This window comes from Triticum dicoccoides, chromosome 4A (genome assembly GCF_002162155.2).
Source record: "Triticum dicoccoides isolate Atlit2015 ecotype Zavitan chromosome 4A, WEW_v2.0, whole genome shotgun sequence".
NCBI classification, from domain to species: domain Eukaryota; kingdom Viridiplantae; phylum Streptophyta; class Magnoliopsida; order Poales; family Poaceae; genus Triticum; species Triticum dicoccoides.
In genome coordinates, this window is record NC_041386.1 from 691,708,414 (window position 1) to 691,724,442 (window position 16,029).

Below are 16,029 nucleotides of genomic sequence, written 5' to 3' on the forward strand. Positions count from 1 at the left end.
ACCGTACCCCGTTGCACATTCAAAAATGTTCAATAAAATTCAGAGAAAATTTAGTGCATCAATACAACATAAATGTATGTTTTCACAAAAATTCAAATCAAAATTCAAAACAATGGTCAAGATACAAAAATGACAAATTTGACTTCAATGTGCTAATGGGCCAAAACTGAATCCCAACTTGTGTTATGTACTATTTAGTGTCAAATTTGTTATTTTTGTATCTCGAGCAATGTTTCGAATATTGATCTAAACTTTTGTGCCAAGATACATTCATGTTCTGTTAATGCACTAGTTATTTACGGATTTTTTTTCAAACATTTTTTAATGTGCAACGGGCGACTAGTGCACCGATAGCACAAATTGCCCTGGTGCACCAGATACATCCCCCTGGGTGGGGATCAGGGAGTCTGAACCGGCTCGCACATGGTCTTACAGGCTACCATGCAATTGGGGAAGAAATGATCCATGCAGGCCTGGTCCACCATGCCGAGCACCGGCGGCATTTGGGTGCAGAGCATGTTGCACATCATCAGAGTAACGGTGCCACACGCAGATATGCATTCGCCGCGGCATGGCATCGCGGCGCTAGGGAAAGCTACCCCGTCAACGTAGGCCACCGCTGTCTGGCCTGCTATACATAGGAGGATGACCAGCACGCCGTAGATGGCCGCCATCTTAAGCGCGGATGCAGCCATTGACGTACGCACCAAAGAGTGGTTTTGTAGAAGTGCATGCTCTAGCCAATGCAACCAAAAGACCAATCTGATGGAAGAGACTACAGAGCACATTATACGTTAACACTCCCCCTCACGTGTGGCTCCCTCGGGCCTAAACATGGACCGAAAGTGGGCTGCAATATAATTGCGCCAGCCGGGTCTTGAACTCAACACCTCTTGGCTCTGATACCATGTTAGAAGGGAGAGAGAGAATTGGTGAAATTGTTTGTTGTATTGCTTGAGCCTCGTGGGCATATAAACATGAGTACATAATCTACTTGGAGTACAAGACAAGCCAGAATACTTCCTAGTTTATCATATGTTTCCTAATACAATCACATTACTCAACATCCCCCCACAGTCACAACGGTAGCGACGCAGACGGTGAGACTGGAGAAGAATCCGAAGGCAAACCGACGGACACACACCCCCACTGTCGTAACGGTCGATGCATCGCAGAGTCGTGGCTGGAGTGGAATCCGATGAGGTTACTCAAGCAGGAGATAGCACTTTGTGTCGTTTGTCGATCTAGCCGAGAGTGTGGGTGGTGTAGCCGTGGTCGAAGTAGCCGTGCGAAGAATGTCGTGGTCGATGTCAAGTCAGGGTGGACGGTGTCGAGGAAGTCGTCGTGGAGCCGCGGGCGCAAGGGGGCGTTGAGTTAGCATGGGCGCAGTGGTGTCGAAGTAGTGGTGCGTCGAAAAGAAGATGTTGTTGATGATGCTTCGTGGCGGGCTTGCCAAGCCCGGGGACACATCGTGGACGAAGGCACGCACCGGTGTTGCCAGCATCGGGCATGCATAGACGGACGAAGATGAAGTTGACGAAGCGCCGACCAGGCTTGCCAGGCCCGGGGACACGTCGTGGATGAAGGCACGCAACGGTTTTGCCAGCACCGGGCATGCGGAGACTGGGACCTGCATGAGCTGTATGCCATGTCGGAGAATTCGGAGAGGCCAGTAGAGAAGAACTCGACGACGAGTGCGGCATCCATCGGCGTGAGGCCAATGTCACCAATGGTGGTCGGAGTAGATGAACTGGTTGGCGTAGATGACGGCGACGCTGACGACGGGCTGGTGTCGGACAAAGACGAAGGAGGTGGACGGGCGGCTGCGATGGCTACAGGGGTAGCGGCGGCGGCGGCCAAAGAAGAGTGGTGGCGGCTGCCTGACAGCGGCGGTGGCAGCTAGGTTAGGAGCGCAGCGGCGGTGCTCGAAGTAGGCAAAGAACCCTGACAACATGACGAAGACCGACGCGGACGGTGGTGTTCCCGCGCCAAAGGAGACGGTGCGGCACATACCACGGGAGGTCGACGCGTGGTGACAGCGGAGTGGACCACGGGCCGCGGCGCTACGGCCCGAAGGGGCAACGCAGCGACGGCAGGAAGACCTTGAGGCGGCGGCATGGACCGCGGGCCGCGACGCTACCGCCTGAAGGGGCAGTGCAGTGGCGGAGCGCGGTTCGGTGCAACCGCGGGGACGGCCTCAGGGCAGCGGCTGGGACCGCGTATCGCGGCACTACAGCCCGTAGGGGCGACACAGTGGCGACGCACGAGTCGATGCAGCCACGAGGAGAACCACGGGGCAGTGGGGCTGCGGCCCAACGGGGCGACACAACGACAGCCCGTTGCTCGATCGATGGAGGGGCGCGCTGAACTCGGGGACGATCTTCACGGGACCTGTGGAGGTGCGCGTAATCGACGGGCTAGGTCGGTCGCGCGGCATAGATGAGGTGGATCGCGGCGGCGAGCGGGTGATCAAGCTGATCGCGCGCGAGGTCGGGGACACCGCTCGGTGGAGGCGGCGTGGCGGCGGAGTTCGAGATGAGGCCAGCGACAACGGACGGTGTGGGACGTCGTGCGGGCGAGCTTGTCAGCACCGACACCCGAGCCAAAGCAGCGTTGGCGCTTGGGCAGTGAGGCCCGAGCGACCAACGGAGCAGCGGCACCCGAGTTGAGGCAGCCGACGAGCCTGATGCAGCCGTCCCGACGCAACCGAGGACGAGGCCGGCGAGGTAGACCGTCGGGCTGCCGTGCTGACGCGGCGGAGGCGGGTGACATGGATCGATGGGCGGGCCAGCGCGCGAGCGACGGTTATGATTGGCCATCGCATGGCGCAAGGCCACTGGGTCGGGGCGATGCAGGTTTCCCGATCGGAGCTGGGCGGTGACGGCCGACGCAGGGCGACGGGCGGACCAACGCGCGGACGACAGCTAGTCTTGACAGGCCGCCTCGGCGCGCGTGGCCGCCGGGTTGGAGGAGACGCCGGCTGGTCGCACCGGGGTTGGAGTAGAGGCGCGTGGGCGTCGACGGCGGCGGCGGGCAACACAAACCGGTCAGGCATAGATCAAAAAGCCAAAAAAAATGTGCCGATCAAGGTGGCCGGCAGGAGAAAGAAAACCCAGAGCAAGGGCACGGGAAAAAGACTCTCTAGGCAGCCGCAGGTCTTTTAGATACCTATGGTTTCGATCTTTTTACTATCAGTCTTCTGGATCTCCAGAAGAAGGAGGACCCCGATGTTCTATTTCTGTCTGAAACAAAGATGGAGCAACGAAGGTTGGAATGGCTGAGATGGAAAATGAATATGACTTGCATGATGGTTAAAAATAGTGAAGGTCAAAGCAGTGGGTTAGCTCTGTTCTGGAAGAAGGAGATAAATCTGAGAGTCATTGGGTTCATATCCAAGTACCATATTGATGCCAAAGCAGTGGGTTAGCTCTGTTTTGGAAGAAGGAGATAAATCTGAGAGTCATTGGGTTCATATCCAAGTACCATATCGATGCTGAAATCACGGAGGAAGATGGTTTTAAGTGGCGGTTTACTGGAGTGTATGGGGAATCAAAAATGGATGAGAAGGAGAAAACGTGGAGGCTGCTAAGAAATTTGAAACACCAAAATTCTAAGCCATGGATCTGCGCGGGGGAATTTAATGAAATCCTTCATGGATGGGAGAAGGAGGGTGGAGCTCCTAGAAGCCAGAGGTATATGGACTGTTTCAAGGCTGCATTGGAGGATTGTGAGCTGGGGGATATGGGGTTCACGAGTGATGTCTTCACTTGGAGAAACAATAGTCATACAGCCAAAGATTACATAAAGGAGAGATTAGATAGGGATGTGGCTACCCAATCATGGTTCCAACGGTTCACAGCCTACCGGGTAAACAATGGCGATCCTCAACACTCACACCATAGGCCTATGATTATTGATACAACAGGGGCAGCAGCTGTGAGAAGAGGGTCGGGTCAGCTTTGCTCTCGAAGATTTGAAGCAGGCTGGGTCGAGGAGGAGGGGTTCCGGGAGATTGTGCTGAATACATGGGAGGGGAAGAAGTGTAGAGGGCAAGGAGGTGGCAGGCGCAGTGAAGGGAGTGATGAAGGAGCTTTTTGACTGGAGCAAAAACGTCCTCGGAGACCTAGAGAAGCGTATTCACCGAACGAAAAAGAAACTCGAGGAGGTCAGAAGGAAGAATATAAGCGAGGATCAAGTTCGGAGTGAGCATATGTTGCGGTTTAAGCTAAGCCGCTTGGAGGAACAACTGGAAACTTATTGGAAACAGCGGGCACATGTTAATTGGATGAAAGGAGGGGACCGAAATACCAAGTTTTTCCATGCAGCGACTTCAGAGAGAAGAAGGAAGAATAGAATTAGGAGGCTTAGGAAAGAGGATGGCAGGGTAGTAGAGAGGGAGGAAGAGATGAAGGAAGAAGTTACTAACTATTTTTTTAAAGCTCTTTACCTCCCATGCAGGAAATCGCCACGACGAGCTCCTGGCTAGTGTGCACCCACGAGTCACCCCAGCCATGAATGATCTTCTTCAGAGAGAGTATGCACGGGAGGAGGTTTTTTATGCATTGAAGAGCATTGGAGATCTGACAGCGCCTGGTCTGGACGGCATGCCTTCGGTCTTCTATAAGAGATGCTGGGAGATTGTTGGAGACGATGTTGTGACCGAGGTTCTGGCGGTGTTGAATGGTGGACCTATGCCGGATGGGTGGAATGAGACGTATGTGGTGCTGATCCCAAAATTTAAAAGTCTAGAGAGTATGAAGGATCTTTGACCGATTAGCCTTTGCAATGTTGTCTACAAGCTCGTCTCAAAGGTTCTTGCAAATAGGTTGAAGCAAATCCTCCCAGAAATCATATCACCGAACCAGAGTGCCTTCATTCCTGGTAGAATGATCACGGATAATATTCTACTAGCCTATGAGTGCACCCACTATATGAAGAATAAAAGGGGAGGTAAAGAGGGCCATGCTGCGGTTAAGCTTGATATGAGTAAAGCATACGACCGGATTGAGTGGCTCTTTCTTGAGAAGATGATGCACAAGTTGGGGTTTAATGATCAGTGGATTCAGAGAATCATGTTGTGTGTCAAGTCAGTCTCATACAAGATCAAAGTCAATGGGGAGTGCACTGACACAATCCTCCCACAAAGAGGGTTGAGGCAGGGGGACCCCCTTTCCCCATATCTCTTCCTGATTTGTGCTGAGGGTTTCTCGTCTCTATTGAATGCGGCAGAAGTTGATGGATCCTTGAGTGGGATCCGAATTTGCAATGCAGCCCCAAGATTTAACCACCTATTGTTTGCAGATGACTCACTAGTACTTACCAAAGCTTCACGTGAGAGTGCTATGTCACTGCAAAATTTGCTACAACTATATGAGGTGTGCTCGGGTCAAGTTGTGAATTATGACAAGTCGTCTATTATGTTCAGCAAGAACACTAGGCAGGTGAAAAGAGATGAGGTTCTGCATACATTGCATATACGAGATGAGGCAAGAACAGAAAAATATTTGGGGCTACCTGTTTATGTGGGACAAGCGAGAAAACTGACTTTTGAATATTTAAAGGAGAGAATTTGGCAAAAGATCCAAGGGTGGCAGGAAAGGTTACTGTCAAAGATGGGCAAGGATGTCCTGATCAAAGCTTGCGCTCAAGCGATCCCAACTTTCGCCATGTCTTGTTTTGATCTAACCAAGACGTTGTGTGAGGAAATAAGCACCATGATATGTCGCTTTTGGTGGGCTAAGCTAGAGAAGAGCAACACCATGCATTGGCTAAGTTGGGATTTGCTAACGAAGGCCAAAAAGGATGGCGGCATGGGGTTTCGGGATATATACGGTTTCAACATGGCCATGCTTGCAAGACAGGCCTGGCGTATGCTCACAGTATCGGATTCATTGTGTGCCTAGGTGCTGAAAGCTTGATATTTCCCACGGCCATCTATTCTGGAAGCTGAAGCTCATGCGAGGATTTCATACACATGGCGTAGCATTCTTAAGGGGGTGTCACTACTGAAAGAAGGGCTGGTATATAGGGTGGGTGATGGTACTTCGATCAGAATCTGGTCCGACCCTTGGCTCTCTCGGGATGGTGTGAGAACCCCAACAACACGGAGGGGAGATGCTTACTAACCAGGGTCTGCGAGATGATGGATTCTGATACCCAAAGCTGGGATGAAAGGCTTGTGAAGGATATTTTTAGAGAGGATGATGTGACGCCCCCGATTTGACCGTACACTAATCATGCACGCAAATGTGTACGATCAAGATCAGGGACTCACGGGAAGATATCACAACACAACTCTAAAACATAAATAAGTCATACAAGCATCATAATACAAGCCAGGGGCCTCGAGGGCTCGAATACAAGTGCTCGATCATAGACGAGTCAGCGGAAGCAACAATATCTGAGTACAGACATAAGTTAAACAAGTTTGCCTTAAGAAGGCTAGCACAAACTGGGATACAGATCGAAAGAGGCGCAGGCCTCCTGCCTGGGATCCTCCTAACTACTCCTGGTCGTCGTCAGCGGGCATCACGTAGTAGTAGGCACCTCCGGTGTAGTAGGAGTCGTCGTCGAAGGTGGCGTCTGGCTCCAGGGCTCCAGCATCTGGTTGCGACAACCAGAAAGAAAGGAAAGGGGGAAAGGGGGAAGAAAGCAACCGTGAGTACTCATCCAAAGTACTCGCAAGCAAGGAACTACACTACATATGCATGGGTATATGTGTAAGGAGGCCATATCAGTGGACTGAACTGCAGAATGCCAGAATAAGAAGGGGATAGCTAGTCTTAACGAAGACTACGCTTCTGGTCACCTGTCTTGCAATAGGTAGAAGAGAGTAGACTGAAGACCTCCAAGTAGCATCTCCAAGTAGCATCTCCAAATAGCATCTCATAGCATAATCCTACCCGGCGATCCTCTCCTCATATCCCTGAGGGAGAGCGACCACCGGTTGTATCTGGCACTTGGAAGGGTGTGTTTTATTAAGAATCCGGTTCTAGTTGTCATAAGGTCAAGGTACAACTCCAAGTCGTCCTGTTACCGAAGATCACGGCTATTCGAATAGATTAACTTCCCTGCAGGGGTGCACCACATAACCCAACACGCTCGATCCCATTTGGCCGGACACACTTTCCTGGGTCATGCCCGGCCTCGGAAGATCAACACGTCGCAGCCCCACCTAGGCAAAACAGAGAGGCCAGCACGCCGGTCTAAACCTAAGCGCACAGGGGTCTGGGCCCATCGCCCATAGCACACCTGCACGTTGCGTACGCGGCCGAAAGCAGACCTAGCCTAGTGGCGTTCCAGTCCAATTCGGCGCGCGCCGCTCCGTCGCTGACGTCTGAAGTGCTTCGACTGATACCACGACGTCGGGATACCCATAACTACTCCCACGTAGATGGTTAGTGCGTATAGGCTCGTAGCCGACTCAGATCAAATACCAAGATCTCGTTCAGCGTGTTAAGTATCCGCGAACGCCAAACAGGGCCAGGCCCACCTGTCTCCTAGGTGGTCTCAACCTGCCCTGCCGCTCCACCACAAAGTAACAGTCGGGGGCCGTCGGGAACCCAGGCCCACCTCTACCGGGATGGAGCCACCTGTCCTTTCAGCCCCCTCGTCAGAATCACTTGCGGGTACTCAATGAGCTGACCCGACTTTAGTCACCATCTGTATAGTATGTATGTATGTATAGTATATACCCGTGATCACCTCCCAAGTGATCACGGCCCGATAGTATAGCAAGGCAGACTGACAAGAATGTAGGGCCAATGATGATAAACTAGCATCCTATACTAAGCATTTAGGATTGCAGGTAAGGTATCAACAGATGTAGCGACAATGTCAGGCTATGCATCAGAATAGGATTAACGAAAGCAGTAACATGCTACACTACTCTAATGCAAGCAGTATAGAGGAGAATAGGCGATATCTGGTGATCAAGGGGGGGGCTTGCCTGGTTGCTCTGGCAAGAGAGAGAGGTCGTCAACTCCGTAGTCGAACTGGTCAGCAGCAGCGTCGGTCTCGTAGTCTACCGGAGAGAAGAGGGGGAAGAAATAATGAATACAGAGCAAACAAAGCATCACAAAATATAACAAGGCAATACGCGGTGTTCGGTGTGCCCTAACGCGGTAGTAGGTGATACCGGTGAAGGGGGAAAACATCCGGGAAAGTATTCCCGGTGTTTCGTGTTTCCGGGCAGAGGAGCCGGAGGGGGAAAGTTGCGAGTTCGATAGGTTAGGGGTGTGTGGCGGACGAACGGACTGCGTATCCGGATTCGTCTCGTCGTTCTGAGCAACTTTCATGTTGAAAATATTTTAATCCGAGTTACGGATTAAAAGATATGATTTTTAAAAGATTTTAATAATTTTGGAATTTAATTATTTATTTAATTAATTCGAAAAAAATGTATTTATGACGTCAGCATGATGTCATGCTGACGTCAGCAGTCAACAGGGGTTGACTGAGTCAACCCTGACATGTGGGTCCAGTGGGACCCACCTGTCATTCTCTAATTAAATTAATTAGGGTTTAGGTTAATCTAATTAGGATTAATTAACTTAATTAATTAATTAATTAATTAATTAATTACTTAATAATTAATTTTATTAAATCATTTTTAATTTTATTAATTATATTTATTGTTTTTATTTATTTTATTATTTACTTATTTTTATTTTATATTTAATTAAACTTTTCCTTTCCTTTCCTTTTCTTTTTTTTTTATTTTCTTTTCTGTTTTTATTTATTTATAAACACTTAGGCATTTTATAAAATTGTGAACCTTACACCATAATTATCTTTGTAATATTTGGCAACCACCGAACATTTTTATTTTAATTTTTAAAAACTTTTATTGTTTTCTTTTATTTAAATTTTGAATTTGTTTCGGTTCTGAACTATCGAGAGTTTATCACAGTAACCGTGGTGACGTGGCATCATTAGCGGGGAATCACTGTAGCTTAATTACCCGGGCGTCACAATTCTCCTCCACTACAAGAAATCTCGTCCCGAGATTTAAGCGGTGGAGTAAGGGGCGAAGGTGTTGGTAGCGAAAAACCTAACGAGTCTTCTCGGTCTTGGCTTCCCTTTCGAAGAGGTTGATCCCTTTCGTTGATGTCTTCATTTCACTGCTTCAAGTCACCATGATCAATTTGTCATCCTTTCTTCGGGATCTCCATCGTACTTACGAATAGGTAAGGGGCAGCTCTACAACGATAGGATGTTACAAGGGAAAATCTTCTGGGGGTTTCCCAAGTATGAACATATGAGTATCTCTCGAGTTGAACAAATGAAACACATCGAGAGCAAAGTAAGACGGTGCGATAAGAAGTTTCAAGCGGATAGGCAATTGTTCATTGCCTAAAACAGAGTGTGAATGGGGTTCAGAGCAACAGGAATAAGCATTGCGTCTGATACCAGAATAGATCACTAGGAAGGTGGCTCGTGATCTTTCATACGAAGCCAAGCATGAGGATTAGCTTTAGTAACAGGGGTGCAGGAGAGTCAGGTTTCGTTCCTGGGACCTGTGGGTTATGGGCCCACCATGTGGGTTAAAAGTAGAAAGGGGGGGGCTGACATCTTGTACAATCACGATAGCAAGGCATGTCAGAGAGTAGCATGTCAGTTATGTCGGCAGCAATGTCGGTACCAAGGGCGAGGGACGAAGAGAACCATTTTCATGCTCGTTGAACGAGGCGGACCAATAGGCAAGGTTCCCGTCCATCGGTGGTTATCGGAATGCTATCAACAAGAGAAACAGGGTCTTACTGACACGGTTGTACACCAAGGTGTTTACATAAGTAGGGAAGTATTACTGCTTATATCATATAGATCACAAGAAACGTTAAACCAACCAATGGAAAGGAAAATACGATTATCAAGTTTAAGCAGAACAATGGAAAGGAAAATGTGTTTAAACACCTATTTCAAGGGTATATCCTTCCCAAGGACAAGCAGAGCATGATATCCATGACAGGATATAATGTAGAAAACTCTATAGGTAGGGGAGAGAATTTTCCTGACATTGCCCATACAACGGTGTTAGGATAATTGATAATTAAAATATAGCATCGTGCTTCAAACGTGCCTGTTGAAAATCGGAGTACCATTGACATGCTTCGAGATAGCAGTGACATGGTCTTCAGGTGAAGATCAGACTTTGGAAACACGAAGGATCCATCAAGAATAACTTGTAGAATAAGTCTTACAATTTCCTCATGGATGAATGGATAACCTTGCTGAAAAGGAATCGATAATGATAGGTCCTCCAGCCGGGGGGGGGGGGGTGCTAGGCATGACATCATGTTACCGGGTCATCAAAGGATCAACGTCATAACTCTTGGAAAGTTGTCCCAACCATCATATCTGACCGAGATTCAGATCCGATTGGTGTCAGGATACCTGAGACTCAGGATGTCCGAGAAGAAAAGGCGCAACACAAATCGTTGAAATGGCATTGCAAGCTTCTCAGGAAATGAACTATGGGAGCGGGTTCCTGAAGCAATAGTTCACCATTAAACCAAGGAGAGGACAAGGAGGTGTCTGGTGAACTCAACGGCAATTCACCGAGATTCCCAAAAGATGGATTTCCACCATTAAGTGAACAAGGAGATAACATTTGTCAGATCAAATGATATAAGGAAGTATGCTCGAGGAGAACATACACAATTAAACATTGGTTGAAGGGCGCGCCCGAAGTACAGGTTGGGTTGCACGACCAATGTTAGAATGGTGATTCAATTAGCGAAGGACTTAGAATGAACTATCGCCCATTCACTTCAAAGCAATAGGGTTGCTAGAAGTTTTGAATTCACACCTCATAGCTCCATTGTCGGTATTCCGGTTGAAGACAATACGGGGACCAAGGAATGAACGAAGATGGCAAGAAGTATTAAGATATCAAGAATTATTAAGAGGTGGTGAAATTCCCACGACATCCTTGACATAAAGGATGGTAATACTCCAAGGTAAAGAAGAACAATTGCTGGATAGCAAGGAACTCAAGGTATACACAAAACACGAACAAGTTGTGTTGAACGAAAGGCAATAAAGTGGTCGATGAGAACAGGAATCATCGAGGGGCAAGGATGGTATTACCCATCATGAATTCAATTGAATTCCTGGAAGAGCTCATAAGGTTGATGATGATCACGACACATTTGTCGAGAGATTTCATGCAGATGTAGTCAATCAGCGACGACATCAAGTCAAAGGAATGATGAGCAAGAGGTTATTGGAACCACAGTTACGACACAAACTCGAAACCAAGCTTGTTGTTCAAGGCGAATTGATATGACGATTAGGATCGACGTAAGGTTAGTTCATCGTCGAAAATTGGTGCTCCGAGAATAAGGACCAGGTAGCACAGTTAGAATCGTCACGACAATGATATAGCCAAACAGGCTAGGAATGGCGTGATCGGGTACAAACTCGTACTTATAGAAGCTTACTGAAGAGTTGTTGAACCGTAGAGCGGACTCGGTTCAGTTATCGGTGTCTTGAGTGTTCAATAACTCAGAGCCCGTGAAAAATTGGAATCAGTGGGCAGGTAGCACTTGATGAAGAACTCATAAGGAGTTATGCAGTTCCATGATAGTCTCGAGATACCAGGGGGGTAATACTCGACACAAGATCAAAGTAAAGGTGGGACTGGTGTATTGATCCATAGAAGACAATTTCTTTAACTTGTCCGAGAAATGAGATCAAAGAAGAACAATCATGGTCGGAACCACGGTTGCAAAAGGCCAGATCCTAGATATAAGATGAACTTATACCAAGGGAATAATTGATTTTAAAAGAAGCTTCGATGAGAAGATGTACATCGGGTCCATGGGCATGAACACAAAGTTCAAGGTCGACCCCCACTTCTCCAATGCACAACCTTTCATTCACTTCTCTCGTTCGATGAAGTTGCAGTGTTGAAATTTTATCTGGTGAAGCACCAGAAGAGTATGACTCGTGAAAACCTTCGGGTTCACACGGTTTAGAGAAGGCATATGTTCAACCCTTCAGGGCATCTTAGGAACATATACCACAAACTTCAATAGTAAATACCACCAGCTCGAAAGCAGAGCATGGTTGGCCAAGCAGATGATACAATTTACCAAAGGCACTATGTATCAGGGGAAGAACTCACAAGGTGATTGAATATGAAGGACACTGTCGGATAGCAATCCAACAATGGATCGGGCAATCCACAACGGAGTTGAGGTGAGTATCGGTATTCCAGAAAGAATGCACGGGCATCATATTATAGAACATCGGAATAATCCGATGCTTAGATAACAAAGGAATTATGATTTCCAAAACAAAAGATCAGAAGCAGTCGCTCTGACCAAGGATGGATAAGTTGGATAAACCAGAGGCACAATTGGCGACAAATAGTTTGGTCGAGAACCAGCTCATGTTAAAAAAATGATGTCTCATTCGGAAAGATAAGTTAGAAGGGCTGATAGATGATTGTGTGCATTCGCACACATGTTGAATCAATAGGATCAAAATGACGGTGTCAAAAGATACTAGTGAATATTGCCAGATATATGGGAAGCATCCATAATGCTAGTAGACAAGTATTTGCAGAGCAATAAAGCTGCTAAAGATTTTCGGAGGATCGAATATTATTTTGAAGACTTTTTGAAACACATGAACAACTGGGGATAAGCGGATACTCGACAAGTGCGAGAATTATCCATAGGGGTATTCAGGTGACAAGGAATTGCAAGACAGTAGGCACAAGATATTCTCGGATCAATAGAGAGAATTTCGGGGTATCTTGTAATAACAAGACCAACTGGGAATAAAAGTAAGAACGTCAAGTGTATGTATTTATCCATAGGGATATTTCGATGGTAGGGAATTGCAAAGGCAACGGGCACAAAGTCTCAAAAGAGTTTCGGCGAGTAACTTCGAAATCTTCTGGTGCAGTCGGCGATCACCTGGACTGAAGGGGCTCTCCGGGAGAAAGTATTTTCGATAGCCTAAAGTCAGATTTGTTTTTAGCAAAATCGTTTATCCCGAATAGAAGAGAGTTCAGAATCCCAGAGTAAAGGTCGAGGAGTAAAAGATCCTAATACCACCCAATGGCGACGTGGGCCCATGGGCCGCACAGCCATGTTAGTAAAAGTTTTGTAAAGTCTAGACTCGACTTCGGCCAAGGAGTTGGAAAGGGGGATTCCTACAGGCAGTCGGCTCTCATACCAACTTGTGACGCCCCCGATTTGACCGTACACTAATCATGCACGCAAATGTGTACGATCAAGATCAGGGACTCACGGGAAGATATCACAACACAACTCTAAAACATAAATAAGTCATACAAGCATCATAATACAAGCCAGGGGCCTCGAGGGCTCGAATACAAGTGCTCGATCATAGACGAGTCAGCGGAAGCAACAATATCTGAGTACAGACATAAGTTAAACAAGTTTGCCTTAAGAAGGCTAGCACAAACTGGGATACAGATCGAAAGAGGCACAGGCCTCCTGCCTGGGATCCTCCTAACTACTCCTCGTCGTCGTCAGCGGGCATCACGTAGTAGTAGGCACCTCCGGTGTAGTAGGAGTCGTCGTCGAAGGTGGCGTCTGGCTCCAGGGCTCCAGCATCTGGTTGCGACAACCAGAAAGAAAGGAAAGGGGGAAAGGGGGAAGAAAGCAACCGTGAGTACTCATCCAAAGTACTCGCAAGCAAGGAACTACACTACATATGCATGGGTATATGTGTAAGGAGGCCATATCAGTGGACTGAACTGCAGAATGCCAGAATAAGAGGGGGATAGCTAGTCTTAACGAAGACTACGCTTCTGGTCACCTGTCTTGCAATAGGTAGAAGAGAGTAGACTGAAGACCTCCAAGTAGCATCTCCAAGTAGCATCTCCAAATAGCATCTCATAGCATAATCCTACCCGGCGATCCTCTCCTCATATCCCTGAGGGAGAGCGACCACCGATTGTATCTGGCACTTGGAAGGGTGTGTTTTATTAAGAATCCGGTTCTAGTTGTCATAAGGTCAAGGTACAACTCCAAGTCGTCCTGTTACCGAAGATCACGGCTATTCGAATAGATTAACTTCCCTGCAGGGGTGCACCACATAACCCAACACGCTCGATCCCATTTGGCCGGACACACTTTCCTGGGTCATGCCCGGCCTCGGAAGATCAACACGTCGCAGCCCCACCTAGGCAAAACAGAGAGGCCAGCACGCCGGTCTAAACCTAAGCGCACAGGGGTCTGGGCCCATCGCCCTGAGCACACCTGCACGTTGCGTGGGCGGCCGGAAGCAGACCTAGCCTAGTGGCGTTCCAGTCCAATCCAGCGCGCGCCGCTCCGTCGCTGACGTCTGAAGTGCTTCGGCTGATACCACGACGCCGGGATACCCATAACTACTCCCGCGTAGATGGTTAGTGCGTATAGGCTCGTAGCCGACTCAGATCAAATACCAAGATCTCGTTAAGCGTGTTAAGTATCCGCGAACGCTGAACAGGGCCAGGCCCACCTGTCTCCTAGGTGGTCTCAACCTGCCCTGTCGCTCCGCCACAAAGTAACAGTCGAGGGCCGTCGGGAACCCAGGCCCACCTCTACCGGGATGGAGCCACCTGTCCTTTCAGCCCCCTCGTCAGAATCACTTGCGGGTACTCAATGAGCTGACCCGACTTTAGTCACCATCTGTATAGTATGTATGTATGTATAGTATATACCCGTGATCACCTCCCAGGTGATCACGGCCCGATAGTATAGCAAGGCAGACTGACAAGAATGTAGGGCCAATGATGATAAACTAGCATCCTATGCTAAGCATTTAGGATTGCAGGTAAGGTATCAACAGGTATAGCAACAATGTCAGGCTATGCATCAGAATAGGATCAACGGAAAGCAGTAACATGCTACGCTACTCTAATGCAAGCAGTATAGATAAGAATAGGCGATATCTGGTGATCAAGGGGGGGGGGCTTGCCTGGTTGCTCTGGCAAGAGAGAGGGGTCGTCAACTCCGTAGTCGAACTGGGCAGCAGTAGCGTCGGTCTCGTAGTCTACCGGAGAGAAGAGGGGGAAGAAACAATGAATACCAAGTAAACAGATGCATATCGATGCATGACATGTCAAGAAGCGATGCTAGGCGTGCCCTAACGTGGTATGAGGTGGTACTGGTTAAGGGGGGAATCATCCGGGAAAGTATTCCCGGTGTTTCGTGTTTTCGGACAGATGAACCGGAGGGGAAAAGTTGCGAGTTCGATAGGTTAGGGGTGTGTGGCGGACGAACGGACTGCGTATCCGAAATCGTCTCGTCGTTCTGAGCAACTTTCATGTTGAAAATATTTTAATCTGAGTTACGGATTAAAAGATATGATTTTTAAAAGATTTTAACAATTTTGGAATTTAATTATTTATTTAATTAATTCGAAAAAATGTATTTATGACGTCAGCATGATGTCATGCTGACGTCAGCAGTCAACAGGGGTTGACTGAGTCAACCCTGACATGTGGGTCCAGTGGGACCCACCTGTCATTCTCTATTTAAATTAATTAGGGTTTAGGTTAATCTAATTACAGTTTAATTAAACTAATTAGTTAATTAGGTTAATCTAATTATGATTAATTAACTTAATTAATTCCTTAATCAATTAATTAATTTAATTATTATTTATTTATTTAATAAATATTATTTTTTTAATTCCTTTTTTTTTAAGTTCTGGGGCGTGGGCCCCTGTGTCATTGGGCCAAAGGGGCCACAGCGGTTCGGGCTAACGGGTGCTGGGGTGGAGATGGGCGTCGGGCGCCAGCCCGAGCGGGCGCACGCCCAAGGGCGCACGGGGCGACGACAGGCACGACAGCCCGGGGCGGGGCCGACGAGGTCGGGGGAGGACCGGCCCGTACCGGCGAGCGGCGGTGTCGAGCAGGCAAGGGCGGCGGCGTGCTCGCCGGCGAGCGGCTCGGGCGAGGAGAGGAGAGAGGGAGGCCGGGAACGGCATGGCCGCGGACGGCGCACCGCGTGACCGCGAGGGGGCGGCCGGAGCCGGCGACGGGGAGGCCAGGGGCGTCGA